Genomic DNA, 14,266 nt, shown 5'->3' on the forward strand with positions numbered 1-14,266 from the left:
GTCACGAGGACGCGGTCGCGGCCACAGCTGCCAACGGCCTTTTAATGTAGGTATGTTGGTGTGGTATGCGGCCAGACCCTTTTCGAATTCTATATGATCTACTGCGTGGGTGTCATTGGCAGAAGGGGGGGAGGGGGTGGAGTGGGGGGAGGCGAGCAGGAGGGACGTGTCACCCCAATATTTTTTCAAAAGCACTTTCATTTTTTTCGAGTCTTGGTTGACAAAAAATGACATCCTTGAACGAATACATTCAAGCTTACCTAATTACTTCATCTGTGTGGCTTTACAGTTCCCGAATGTTTTTCGTTCCGTCGTTACAGCTAAAATAAAACGCGTCTTTTTCTCGCCAGACGCGTTTCGCTTCATTGAGTTAAAGCATCATCAGCGGTCTGTAATTAAAGTTTTGTTGTTATGATCGAAAAGCAGTTCGTTAACGACTGGTTGGTTTTTACTAACGGTGATTTGTGGAGCAGAAATTGTCAAATTGTAAATATCTGTAGTTGCAGACCACTGATGACGCTTTATCTCACCAAAGCCAAATGCGTCTGGTGAGAAAAACACGCATTTTCTTGTGTTTGCAACGGCAGAACGAAAATGCCCTCAACAACCAACTAATTATGAGTACTAAAAGTTCTTGTGCTGTAAGAGTTAATGGTTTACTGCATCTACTAACGAGCCAGTAAATCAAATCCACTTACGTTTTCACTAAAAAGACAATATTCTGAGTTTTAATTAATTATTTTGAGATGATTATGAGTGATGAAGGATAGGGGCAGGTGTAACAACGAATCTGCTCGGTTTTGCTGTAAGTTTGTAGGAGGAGTGACCACGAGGCAAACGACTAACAACTGAACGCCACGAGAAATTCACTTACAATCCTGAGGTTGTAAAGTTACAGTAAGTGTGTGTGCGCCAAGAGGTGGAGGAGAAGGAGGTCGTTAAGAAGTATAAGGTCGGATCAGGAAAGGGCGGAGAAGGAAAGCTCCTGTGCCCTATCGAAGGAGGCATCCCAGTATTTGCTTTAAGCAATTTAGTGAAATCACAGAAAACCTAAATCAGGATAGCCAGACACGGTTTTGAACCATCGTCCACCCGAATGCGAGCCTAGTGTGGTAACCACTGCGCTACTCCGCTCCGTATGTGGCACAAGGAATTCCTATGAAGGGGGCTCATCAGTACTGTCCTTTTGTAAAACAGCAATGAATTATTGTAAGTAAATATTAATTTCAACATTTATTTAAATTTCTCATTCTTACTACTACAATTTAGTAGAATACGTAGGTTGTAGAAATTTCAAATGGTTCAAATGGCTCTTAAGCACTATGGGACTTAACATCTGAGGTCATCAGTCCCCTAGACTTAGAGCTACTTAAACCTAACTAACCTAAGGACATCACACACATCCATGCCCGAGGCAGGATTGTAACCTGCGACCATAGCAGGCGCGCGGTTCCGGACTGAAGCGCCTAGAACCTCCCTGCCACAGCGGCATAGGGGTTTGGCAACTGTTTTTTACACTAATCTAAACATAGCGTATTACTTCTGTACGTAAGTCCTATTATTTTTCCTAGATAATTCCCCTAGAAAAAGGTTTGGGACATAATTCACAATATTCATAAGCATACGGTTGATAAATTTAAATGGTAATATTATATAACTTATAACTTTTTATACTGGATAATCGCAAAATACATTTCAATCCACGCTTACATTGATGGGGTTTAGGTGTTTTAAGTGCCATTGAAGTATATGGTCTGAGTCATTGCCCCCCCCCCCCTTTCCCAGAATATTTTGTGCAGGTGACGCCTGTGATCTATCGTATGTACCATTAACTAGTTTTAGAGCCATCGCAGTCTCACCATCATATGAAGGCGTTGCAAGAACTTTGTGTCTTGGATCGAGTGCAACTGCGCGCTAATGTAGTAACGGAAATGTAATAACGGTAACGAAATTTTCACGAAACGGAAAGATGATTACGGTAAATAATTGCCTCGTGGTATCCATGACAAATTCATCCTGATGATGTACATTTTGTCGGCTTACACACACCCACTCACCTACCCACCCACCCACCTATCCACAAACATACACTCACACACACACACACACACACACACACACACACACACACACACACATGCACACACAAATACACACACACACACACACACACACACACATACACCACACACACCAGCAGACAGACACACAGTATTTAGGTGCATTTGATTTACAGTGGACAAAACACTGAGCGTGTGTACTATGAGAATGAAAATCCATTAAATTATAGAACAAAATACTTATATGCTGAGATAATGGACGTAAGTGAACCTTTCAAGCTGGAGGTGTTTCCATCTTTTGACAATATACGCTGACGGAAAAATATTCCAACACCAAGTAGTGCCCCTAAGAGGATGCAAATCAGGTGTGCTTGAAATACATTGCTGTAACGGTCTTGAGCGTTAGTTACCTTTCAGATTGAACGTACTTAGTTTATGTTAATCAAGAGGTCCTTCGAGACGAGGAAGATGCTATTGTCAGCAGCTCATTATATTTGAATGTGGTAGCGTAGTAGGCCAAGGGCTTCCTTCTGTGATTTTGCAGAATGACTTGACAAGAATGTACGAGGGTAAGTCAATTACTATCCGCAATTTAGTTATATTTTTGTTTACTTTGGTAGTACTGCCGTATGATGACGCATGCTTTGTTTATTTGTTGTTATATCTTTGCAATTTTCAAGCTACTAGGTTAGTTTAGTTATCGCTGCCGTGCTGTTAATCATGGCTGTTCCGCTATTTGCACCATAGAGTAAATATCTCTGGAGTGAGCATTGCGTTCTGCGCATGTTGTCAACATTAAACCAGGATTGTTACGTGTTTTCGGGATCTCGCTGTGCGTGTGTCCTTCCCGCAGAGTTTGAAGTTTATAATATCAAAGAGTTTTTGTTCTGTTTTCACCGTTTGTTGATAGTGTAATAGCGATGGTGAATTACTGTTGTTGCTACGGATGCAACGAAAAATATGTGAAAGGAGGGATAGTAACCTTTCATGGGTACTATGTTTAAAAATTTCGAGACGCATTATAATTAAGGCTTGATTCTGTAGACTTATTTTTCTACGATTTTATGACTACATAATAGATATTACGGCTCGTACAAAAGCCTACAAACAATCGATTCCTCTCGTAAATTTGCTAGTGGAACAGGAAAGGGAATGGTTAGTTGTTTCAGCAAATACTATCCTCCGTGCATTTATCAGTGACTTGTCGATTATGTATATAGATTTGAAAGACGGGAGACAGATAAATTAAATAGAGTGGGATCTGTAATTGTCTTCGTATAATATGTGTGTCCAAACCTTTTTGTTTACTATAAAGTTACAGTAGGGGGCCATGTTAAGTGTGTCTAGGATATGGAGAATGTGAGATTTATATTTCAGTTTCCCCAAGGATGCACAACGAGTAAAGATGTGGCTCCAGAAAATAAGGAGGAGTAATTTTGTCCCCACAAAATATTCCAAAGTATGTTCAAAACATTTTGAAGAGGAATGTTTAGACAGAGAAAAATTTGGACGTGTGTGGCCGAAGGTAGATGCTATACCAACTATTTTTAATTTTCCACAGCACCTACTACCAATTTCTGCATTCAGCTTAAATACATTTTCTGCACAAATCAAATAAAAAACGCAGTAGTGTAGCTAATCAAAGTACACATTCATCTTCTTTGGTTTATTTTGCCTTCAATTTATTTTCTTCACCATTTGACTAAGAAGCGTAAAATATTATTAAACATGTCCCCAAACTATTTCCTTTGTGTCACTTTCCAAGTCCCTTAATGGTGTTATATGGGTTGACTGTTACATGACCAACTGTATTTGCTTTACAGTACATTTATTCTCCGATCACCTTTTTTCCCCCTTCTTACTCAGTCTACTATTTATTTAATAAACTGGGAGCAAGTACGTAAAATGCGGTAAATAAACACTTCAAAGTGTCACCAGTAAGAAAAATTGTGCTTTAGGTCTGAAAAACGAGAAAATAAATACGCAGAAATAGCAGAAAAAAGGACGAGTTAGAAGGGATATAATCGCTAATGTACTAGCGTACTGTCAAGTCGTTTTGCAAGACTATCACTGCAAAAATGTACGCCAGGCTCTTTAATACTATAAAGTGCCGTATCATACCGAAAACTACCAAAAATCGAGTGCATCTGAACTGTGACACCTATCGCAAAGAAGCAGAATGCAATATCACTTGCCCTTAAAAGTTACGTAGCTGGTTTATTCCCGGTATCAAATGGATACTGTTAAAATGTCTGCGCAACATATATGAATAATCCACGACACGTACGAAAAGAATCTGTCTGTACTAGGGATGTAGTGACATTCGAAATATACAGGGCGCTATACGGACAAACACACGACGTCCCAAGAACACGTGACCAGGCCGGCAATGTATGTTGACAACACTGCGCATGTGAATGCTCACTTCAGAGATATTTACTCTAAGATTTGCACCAAAGAAGAGCAACGTTCAGTGATCCGTTTTTTGTGGTCGGAAGGCGTAACAGGGGCCGAAATTCATAGAAGATTTTCGGTGCAGTACGGGAACAGTGTTTTGCCACAACAGAGTGTCTACGAATGGATTGAAAAATTCCGAAATGGTCGCACAAGTGTTAAGCACGATGAAGAAGCCGGACGACCGTTTACCGCCACATAATGATGAAAGCATTGAGCGTTCACGTGAAATGATTCTCTTAGACAGACGAATAACTATTGACGAAGTGGCACATCGTCTGCAAATTAGTTACGTTTCTGCATACAAAATCATCTACAACAGACTTGGGTTTCATAAAGTTTCTACAAGATGGGTCCCAAAACAACTCACACAGTTGCATAAAGAAACGCGCTTGGACATCTGCAAAAAAAAAAAAAAAAAAAAAAAAATTGGGTCGCTGTGGTAACGAAGGGTTTACCTTCTTAGACAGAATCATTATAGGTGACGAAACATGGGTCCATCATTACGAGCCGGAGAATAAAGAGCAGAGTATGGATTGGAGACATCCAAATTCGCTGTGCAAGAAGTTCAAGACCCAACTGTCCGCAGGAAAACTGATGCTTATGGTTTTTTGGGACGCACAAGGTCCAGTACTGGAACAGTAAGGGGAAAGGGGCACAACAATAAGCTGTGTACGTTACGTGAGATGCTTACTGCCAGGCTAAAGCCTGCAATTCCAAGCAGACGCCGAAGATTGCTGTCAAAACGTGTTGTGTTGTTGCACGACAAAGCCTGTCCGCATACTGCTGCCCACACTACTGAAAAGCTCCAGACACTCAAAATTGAAGTACTGGATTATCTTTCATATAATTCCGATCTTGCCCCTCATGACTAGCCCTTGTTTGGTCCACTCAAATAGGCATTAAGGAGCCGTCGATTTGCCTCGGACGAAGCAGTGGAAGAAGCGGTGCATTCCTGGCTCGCAGCTCAACCGAGAACCTTCTTTTATGAAGGTATCAGGAAGCTTGTACAACGATGGACCAAGTGGGCTGAAACGCAAGGGGACCATGACGAAAAATGATGTTCTTGTAAGTCTCCTATTTGGTTACAATAAAATTTTATAACTACTTTGCGGATAATAATTGAGTTACCCTCGTATATGATTGCTGGCAGCAGAGGTCACGAGAACGTACAGTCGCAAGAAGAGCGGGCTCTGGACGGCCACGTGGAGCTACCGAGAGGGAAGACCATCGTGTTCGGCGTATGGCTCTAGCGCATCGAACTGCGTCTGTAGGAGCAATGTGAGCAGCAGGTAGCACTACAGTGCCACAACGAACTGTTCCAAAACTGTTAGTTCAAGGTTTAACATTTCTGGCTTAGTCAGCCATCATATTAGGCTCCAAGAAGCTGTTCGAGAGCAGTGGAGATGCAAGAAGTATATGTTGTTGTTGTCGTCTTCAGTCCTGAGACTGGTTTGATGCAGCTCTCCATGCTACTCTATCCTGTGCAAGCTTCTTCATCTCCCAGTACCTACTGCAACCTAGATCCTTCTGAATTTGCTTAGTGTATTCATGTCTTGGTCTCCCTCTACGATTTTTACCCTCCACGCTGGCCTCCAATGCTAAATCTGTGATCCCTTTATGCCTCAAAACGTGTCCTACCAACCGATCCCTTCTTCTAGTCAAGTTGTGCCACAAACTTCTCTTCTCCCCAATCCTATTCAATACCTCCTCATTAGTTACGTGATCTACCCACCTTATCTTCAGCATTCTTCTGTACCACCACATTTCGAAAGCTTCTATTCTCTTCTTGTCCAAACTAGTTATCGTCCATGTTTCACTTCCATACATGGCTACACTCCATACAAATACTTTCAGAAACGACTTCCTGACACTTAAATCTATACTCGATGTTAACAAATTTCTCTTCTTCAGAAACGATTTCCTTGCCATTGCCAGTCTACATTTTATATCCTCTCTACTTCGACCATCATCAGTTATTTTACTCCCTAAATAGCAAAACTCCTTTACTGCTTTAAGTGTCTCATTTCCTAATCTAATTCCCTCAGCATCAGCCGATTTAATTTGACTACATTCCATTATCCTCGTTTTTCTTTTGTTGATGTTCATCTTATATCCTCCTTTCAAGACACTGTCCATTCCGTTCAACTGCTCTTCCAAGTCCTTTGCTGTCTCTGACAGAATTACAATGTCATCGGCGAACCTCAAAGTTTTTACTTCTTCTCCATGAATTTTAATACCTACTCCGAATTTTTCTTTTGTTTCCTTTACTGCTTGCTCAATATACAGATTGAACAACATCGGGGAGAAGCTACAACCCTGTCTCACTCCTTTCCCAACCACTGCTTCCCTTCCATGCCCCTCGACTCTTATAACTGCCATCTGGTTTCTGTACAAATTGTAAATAGCCTTTCGCTCCTGTATTTTACCCTTGCCACCTTCAGAATTTGAAAGAAGTATATAGATGACGAAATGTGATGTGAAGTACCTGTGACAGATGTTACATGCGGTACCATTCCCGTGAGAAAGACCGCCTGCATCTGCTACTGCTCTGTGATTGGCTGCAGTGTTCGGAGCAAGGGCGCCAAAACGTTAAGGTATAGTTATTATTATTAGTTAAACTATTCATTGGAATGACTTCACTTTTTAATAGAAATATCTCTCAACAGCTGACTATCAATCAGTCATTTTAGAATTATTAAAAACAATTTAAATCAAAAACAAAAGACTGACGAAATTGAGACGAAGCACTTCGGAAGGGTTCGGGCCACGCCTTTTCTGGCATGGCGCGCGAAGTGTTTCGGGCTGTTCGTCACTCTCAATTAGGCAGTCGAGAAGAACAGACATGTTGTCTGTCGTAGGATGTGTTTCCAATTTTTATTTAAGTTACTTTTCGTCACTCTCGATTAGGCAGTCGAGATGTACAGTCATGTTGTCTGTGGCAGGATGTGTTTGCCAGTATTCAGTATTAAAAGATTCACTTCGGTAGTCATGAGGCACAGACACGTGGCACAAACAGTGTAAAGATACATTTTCGTAAACATTGTGTTTCATCATGTACTTTGCTATATCAGAAGGTGTTGTATTAAGATCATGTAGTCTTCTCGTGTGGCTATATTAAAATACGCGAGTGGCATCCCAAAGGAGTGATACGTTATTTCAGTACAGAACCTCGCTAAAAGTCAGTTTCAGCCTCAAGATAACAGAACCTACGACCTGCGTGCTGTTTTCTGCGCTGGGGACATCAACTTGAAGACAGAAGGTTAGTTCAAAAATGGTTCAAATGGCTCTGAGCACTATGGGACTTAACATCTGAGGTCCTCAGTCACCTAGAACTATTTAAACCTAACTCACCTAAGGACATCACACACATCCATGCCTGAGGCAGTATTCGAACCTGCGACCCTAGCGGTCGCGCGGTTCCATACTGAAGCGCCTAGAACCGCTCGGTCACCCCGGCTGGCTACAGCAGGTTAGTGAACTATAACAGAACGTTCGTATTCCACACAGTGCAGTGGAAACAAGTAGGCGCCTCACGTGTACTGCGTGCACAGAGCAAATGTGCTCAGTGACACGTCATCTGCAGTAATGCAGAGGAGGTAAAGGAGGATGATCGTTATTAACACCATCAATCAATTCATTCTTCCTTTCTTGCCGTAAAGGATAGCTCCGAAACCAGATGCCCTGTAGAGCGCATTCCACTCAGCCCCATACCACAGCCATTTGCGGCTTCAGTCATGCCAAGCGAGAGCTCATTGGAGGACATGGTGGAGGTTGCATGGGGGCTTAATTAAATATGTTTGAAAATAATTTTTAATTTTGGTGGCTGTATGTCCGATTACGCTGCGTCTCGTAAACGGTTGGCCCTGACTAGTTTTAGTACGCAATCTGACTGCATGGAACAACAACAGAGAATGAAATGAAAATTTTCGTCAACACAATTAATTAATTAAGTCCCCAGCAACTATAAAACCTACAAAACCAAGGCACAAGTATAACTGTTCTGTGTGTGGATGTGTGACTCAACGTACACATCTGGCACGGTTCTTCTTCAATAAGACAAGAAATTTCAAATACCATTTATACTGACGTGATAAAAAAATTAGAAATACTATAATTGCGCAAGAAACCCAGAATTACACTCTAATACAAGAACACAAGCCAGATGCTTTGTTGACTGAACCTGTAATGACGCATTATTCAGGACATTGAAATAATGAGAAAAAAAGTAGTTTGTTACCTTAATTTATATTGATGAAAAGCACTCTAATCATTACAATATCTCCACACCGACTCGCTACTACCACATCTCAACAAGAACTTTTCAGTACCACATCTCAGCAAGCACTCACTGCTACGAGTTCTTAACAAGCACTGACTACTAGCACATCTCAACAAGTACTGACTACTACGAGTTCTCCCCAAGCACTGTGGAGGCGGCTTAATAATACTCTTTGGCGCAATCTCTGGCGCAGTGGCTCAGTGTAGCCACCTTTCAAGGTCTGTTGTGTTTTCTGATGAAAGCCGGTTCTGCCTCGGCGCCAGAGATGACCGTATGTGGGTTAGAAGGAGAGTACGTGAACGCCAGTCTGTCCGTCTGCTAGACACACTGGACCTTCACCTGGAGTTATGGTCTGCGGTGCGATTTAAGACAGTAGGAGCACTCTCGTGGTTATCCCAGACACCCTGACTGCAAATTTGTACGTCAGTCTGGTGATTCGACCTGTTGTGCTGTGATTATTGAACAGCATTCCAGTGGGTGTTTTCCAACAGGATAACGCTCGGCCACATACCGCTGTTGTGACCGAACATGCTCTACAGAGTGTCGACACGCTGTCTTGGCCTGCTCGACCATCAGCTCTGTCTCCAATCGGGCACGTATGGTACATCACCGGACGACAACTCCAGCATCATCCGCAAACAGCATTAACCGTCCCTGTACTGACTGACCAAGTGCAACAGGCATGGAACTCCATCCGAGAAACTGACATCCGAGACTCGTACGAAACAATGCACTGACGTTGGCGTGCCTGCATTCAACATTCTGGCGGTTACACTGGTTATTATTGTACCAGCTTTTCACATTTGCGATGGCTTTTTTCGCTCTTACATTAACCTCTGAGCTTGCAACGTTAATCATTAACCTAGACAGATACACTATGTGATCAGAAGTATCCGGACACCCCCAAAAACATTCGTTTTCATATTAGGTGCATTGTGCTGCCACCTTCTGCCAGGTACTCCTTAGCAGCGGCCACAGTAGTCATTAGACTTCGTGTGAGAGCAGAATGGGGCGTTCGGCGGAACTCACGGACTTCGAACGTGGTCAGATGATTGGGTGTCACTTGTGTGATACGTCTGTATACGAGATTTACACAGTCCTAAACATCCATTTCATTCTAGAGAGACATCCATTTCATTCTAGAGAAACTGCACGGTCATCAATGGTATCTGTTCTTTCGGGAACAGATACTACCTTCATATATAGATAAATTACGGCTACCCGGCCATTGACCTTTTTGTGTGCGAACGCACACGCTATGCCCCATCTCGTACGGGACATGGTTGATTAATCTGCCACGAGTAATGAGTGTGATGTGCAAACATCTATTAGGCGCACTGCGAACGTAGTGGTGTGGACATGTTGGGAATGTGGGTCTCACGGGGAGCATGCAGGGGATAAGTCCCTGCAGGCGTAGTATCCTCTGTGCCCTCAGTGGCTCAGATGGATAGAGCATCTGCCACGTAAGAAGGAGATCCCGGGTTCGAGTCCCGGTCGGAGCACACATTTTCAACACGTCCCCATTGATGTATGTCAACACCTGCTTGCAGTTAGGGTGTCGATTTAATCATCATTTCATCCCTAGGTCCACTGTTTCCGACGTGATAGTGAAGTGGAAACGTGAAGGGACACGTACAGCACAAAAGCGTACAGACCGACCTCGTCTGTTGACTGACGGAGACCGCCGGCAAATGAAGAGAGTTGTAATGTGTAATAGACAGACATCTATCCAGACCAACTGCATTAGGATCCACTGCAAGTACTAAGACAGTTAGGCGGGAGGTGAGAAAACTTGGATTTCATGGTCGAGCGGCTGCTCATAAGCCACACACCACGCCGGTAAATGCCAAGCGACGCCTCGCTTGGTGTAAGGAGCGTAAACATTGGACGATTCAACAGTGGAAAAACGTTGTGAGGAGAGACGAATCACTGTACACAATGTAACGATAGGATGGCAGGGTGTAGGTATGGCGAATGCCTGGTGAACGTCATCTGCCAGCGTGTGTAGTGTCAACAGTAAAATTCGGAGGCGGTTGTGTTATGTTGTGGTCATGTCTTTCATGGAGGGGGGGCTTGCACCCCTTGTTGTTTTGCGTGGCACTATCACAGCACAGGCCTACATTGGATGTTTAAGCACTTTCTTGCTTCCCACTGTTGAAGAGCAATTTGGGGATAGCGACTGCATCTACCAACACGATCGAGCACCTGTTCATAATGCACGGCCTGAGGTGGCGTGATTACACAACAATAACATCTCTGTAATGGACTGGTCTGCACAGAGTCCTGACCTGAATCCTATAAAACACGTTTGGTATGTTTTGGAACGCCGTGCCAGTCCTCACCCACCGACATCGATACCTCTCCTCAGTGCAGCACTCCGTCAAGAATGGGCTGCCATTCCCCAAAAAACCTTGCAGCACCTGATTGAATGTATGCTTGTGAGAGTGCAAACTGTCATCAAGGCTAAGGGTGGGCCAACACCATATTCAATTGCAGCATTACCGATGAAGGGTGCCACGAACTTGTAAGTCATTTTCAGCCAGGTATCCGGATACTTTTCATCACATAGTGTATAATCCTAAAATTAAAAAAAAAAAATGGTTCAAATGGCTCTGAGCACTATGGGACTCAACTGCTGAGGTCATTAGTCCCCTAGAACTTAGAACTAGTTAAACCTAACTAACCTAAGGACATCACACGCATCCATGCCCGAGGCAGGATTCGAACCTGCGACCGTAGCGGTCTCGCGGTTCCAGACTGGAGCGCCAGAACAGCGCGGCCACTGCGGCCGGCCCTAAAATTTAATTACTGTACATTGTTTATTTCTTGGTGTTGGGATTTTTTTGTCAGTGTACTCGTAATGTAAATCCAAAAAGTAATGGACGGAGTGACATATTAAACTGGAATGAATTCCTGTCGTGTACGGGAGATCTAGATGACCAGTCTCCTTCTTTGTACCGGCTGGGGGGAATTAAAAGTGGCCAGGACGAGTGGATACGACTGTACGTGAATTTGTGGCAGCATTAACGGAGTAGAAAAATACCTGCAGTTACTTCAAATAGGATAGAGTAACTGGCCATACAGCCGGTCGAACCATGGAGAACATTTACACAATCTTCACGCCTGACAGAGTTTTTGACAGAGGTCAGTTCGGCCGCGCCTCTAGCTAGCGACGCAGGTCACCTGATCTGTCAGTGTACGACGACTTTTGAGGAATCCCTGAAGTTTAATGTGTATCTCAACAGCCTTCAGTTCTTCAAGAACTGCAGCACAACATTTCGGATGCGATTGCAGCAATTCCAGCTGTCCAGATTCGATTCGCCTTCTCCAGCTTGCTGACCAGGACCCAAAAGTGCCAAGAGATGAATGGTGGTCGCTTGAAACATCTGCTACAGACAGGTTAGTATTGTATTTTCTTTCCTCTGGTGTGTTTTGTTATACCCTGGAACTCTATTCTCCGAGCCGCTTTTAGTTGCCCCACCCTGTATAACTTACGGGACATACACGGAGAAAGTTTGCAACCGGCTATTGGGAACATATGGATTCCATCCGACTCAAACAAATTTGAACAAGTCTAGGTTTGTGCCACACGCTGCCTATCGTGAACACTATGTTAGTGGTTTCGATGGCAGGTTTTGGATAGAGGCTTATAGACGGATCTTCTTGAAGAGTTAGAGATTTACATTCACAAGCTAAATTCTCATCATAAAACGTTAACGAATAAACTGAATCAGCACAGAACTTCTCTAGTCAGCATTTTCGCGGCATTCTGGATCCAACTATCTTTTAGGTTTCAGCGGTCACCTATTTGTGGCCCATTCTCCAGCAACTCAGTCCTATTTAGTAAATAGGCTAAGTCGCTCTTTTTATATACCTATAACTTTTTCGGTTCTTATTAAATGTGTATAGTGAACAGTTGGAAAGAGCTACAGCTTGCACAGTTCACTTATGCCCATTACCTACACACATAGGTAAATATTTTATTCTACAGGTTAGCCCTATCAGACCCTCTGGCTACAATTGTGTACATTACCTTTTACTGTGTCTTATCTGCAGCAGAAATATTTTTTTCCAATGGAAACCAGAGGTACACATTTGTAAATGTTTAGCCTTTTGATCATGTGCTAGTTCTGCCAACTGTTGGGCATTACGAAAATATCCGTGTTGCAGTGCGCAGGACCTTGCGACCACCAGAATACGTGGATATGGTTGGTTTGTTATATTCCACTGCATAACTGAATATTGTTATTGTTGCATTGTAATTATTCAATGATCATTTTACTATTTATTACAACAGAGCATATGTCATGATTAGCTATTTTCGTCCATAAAATGAAACCAAGTGTACAAATTATGTTTTGAGAACGGCTACATATTTTAGTATCAATACTGCATCTAGAATTATTGAAAAATCACCTAAGAGCATTACCACATAAATAAAAATTTTCCTTTCTCCAGAAAAAATTACGGTCTGAAAGGGTCAATGCACCTCATGTCAGACATGACGATGTGGCAAATTGTGACCTCTAGCATCATCATACTCATTCTGCATAGGTAGTATCGGTAGTATTTTTTTTTTCTTGTGGACCAAGTACGTCTAAATACTGTGTGTGTGTGTGTGTGTGTGTGTGTGTGTGTGTGTGTGTGTGTGTAAACTGTCAAAATGTACGATATGAGAATGAATTTGCCATGGTTGCAACGAGGCAGAGTAATATAAATATTCATTCCTATAACATACAGTACCGTAAACATTTCGTTACCGTAACTAAATTTCTCTTATTTCCGCCAGCATCGCGAGTCCACCGACTTGATCCAAAATTTAACGTTCCTACGGGTAAAGCAAGTGGAATCAAATAAAATACGACTGGTCGCCTTCCATACATACGTAACACCGCCGTCAGCAACTGCAACCGCGGAGTGTGTGGAGCGAGAACTGGATTGCAAGTACAAACACTTTCGGAAGGAATGATTGGAAGATCACGTGGCCAGGAGTGCCGCCATCTTAGCTCTTTAGGGTATAAAGGGAAGCTCTATAGCTACAACTGATCAATCTTCCGGGGTAGTGGAAAATGTTGTGGAGTAACGTCAAGCGCCGGCCCGTCGGCCAGGAACGATACAGCAGAGAGGGCTGAGAGACGACATCAGCCAATAGTACGCTGGCGGACCCCTTCCCTAGGACGACACCGAGACAGGAGTGGCATCTAGGACAAAAGAATATAAGCGCCGCGCTCCTAGCCACGGCCGGAGTTGAATTCGAGCCGACCTACGAACGCTACAGCAGTGACTTAGAAACTGTATTGGTTCACTTGTATCACTAATTGTATATACTGATGAGCTTGCTTATGTTTGTCTGTCGCCCCTTGCTTGCGACACGTCTATATCTCACAAAGTTAATTAATCTTTTCCTTTTATAATAAACTCCATTAATACGATTTGCTTGAATTGTTCTCTAACGATTGAAGAAATCAGC

This window comes from Schistocerca americana, chromosome 5 (assembly GCF_021461395.2).
Source record: "Schistocerca americana isolate TAMUIC-IGC-003095 chromosome 5, iqSchAmer2.1, whole genome shotgun sequence".
Classification (NCBI taxonomy): domain Eukaryota; kingdom Metazoa; phylum Arthropoda; class Insecta; order Orthoptera; family Acrididae; genus Schistocerca; species Schistocerca americana.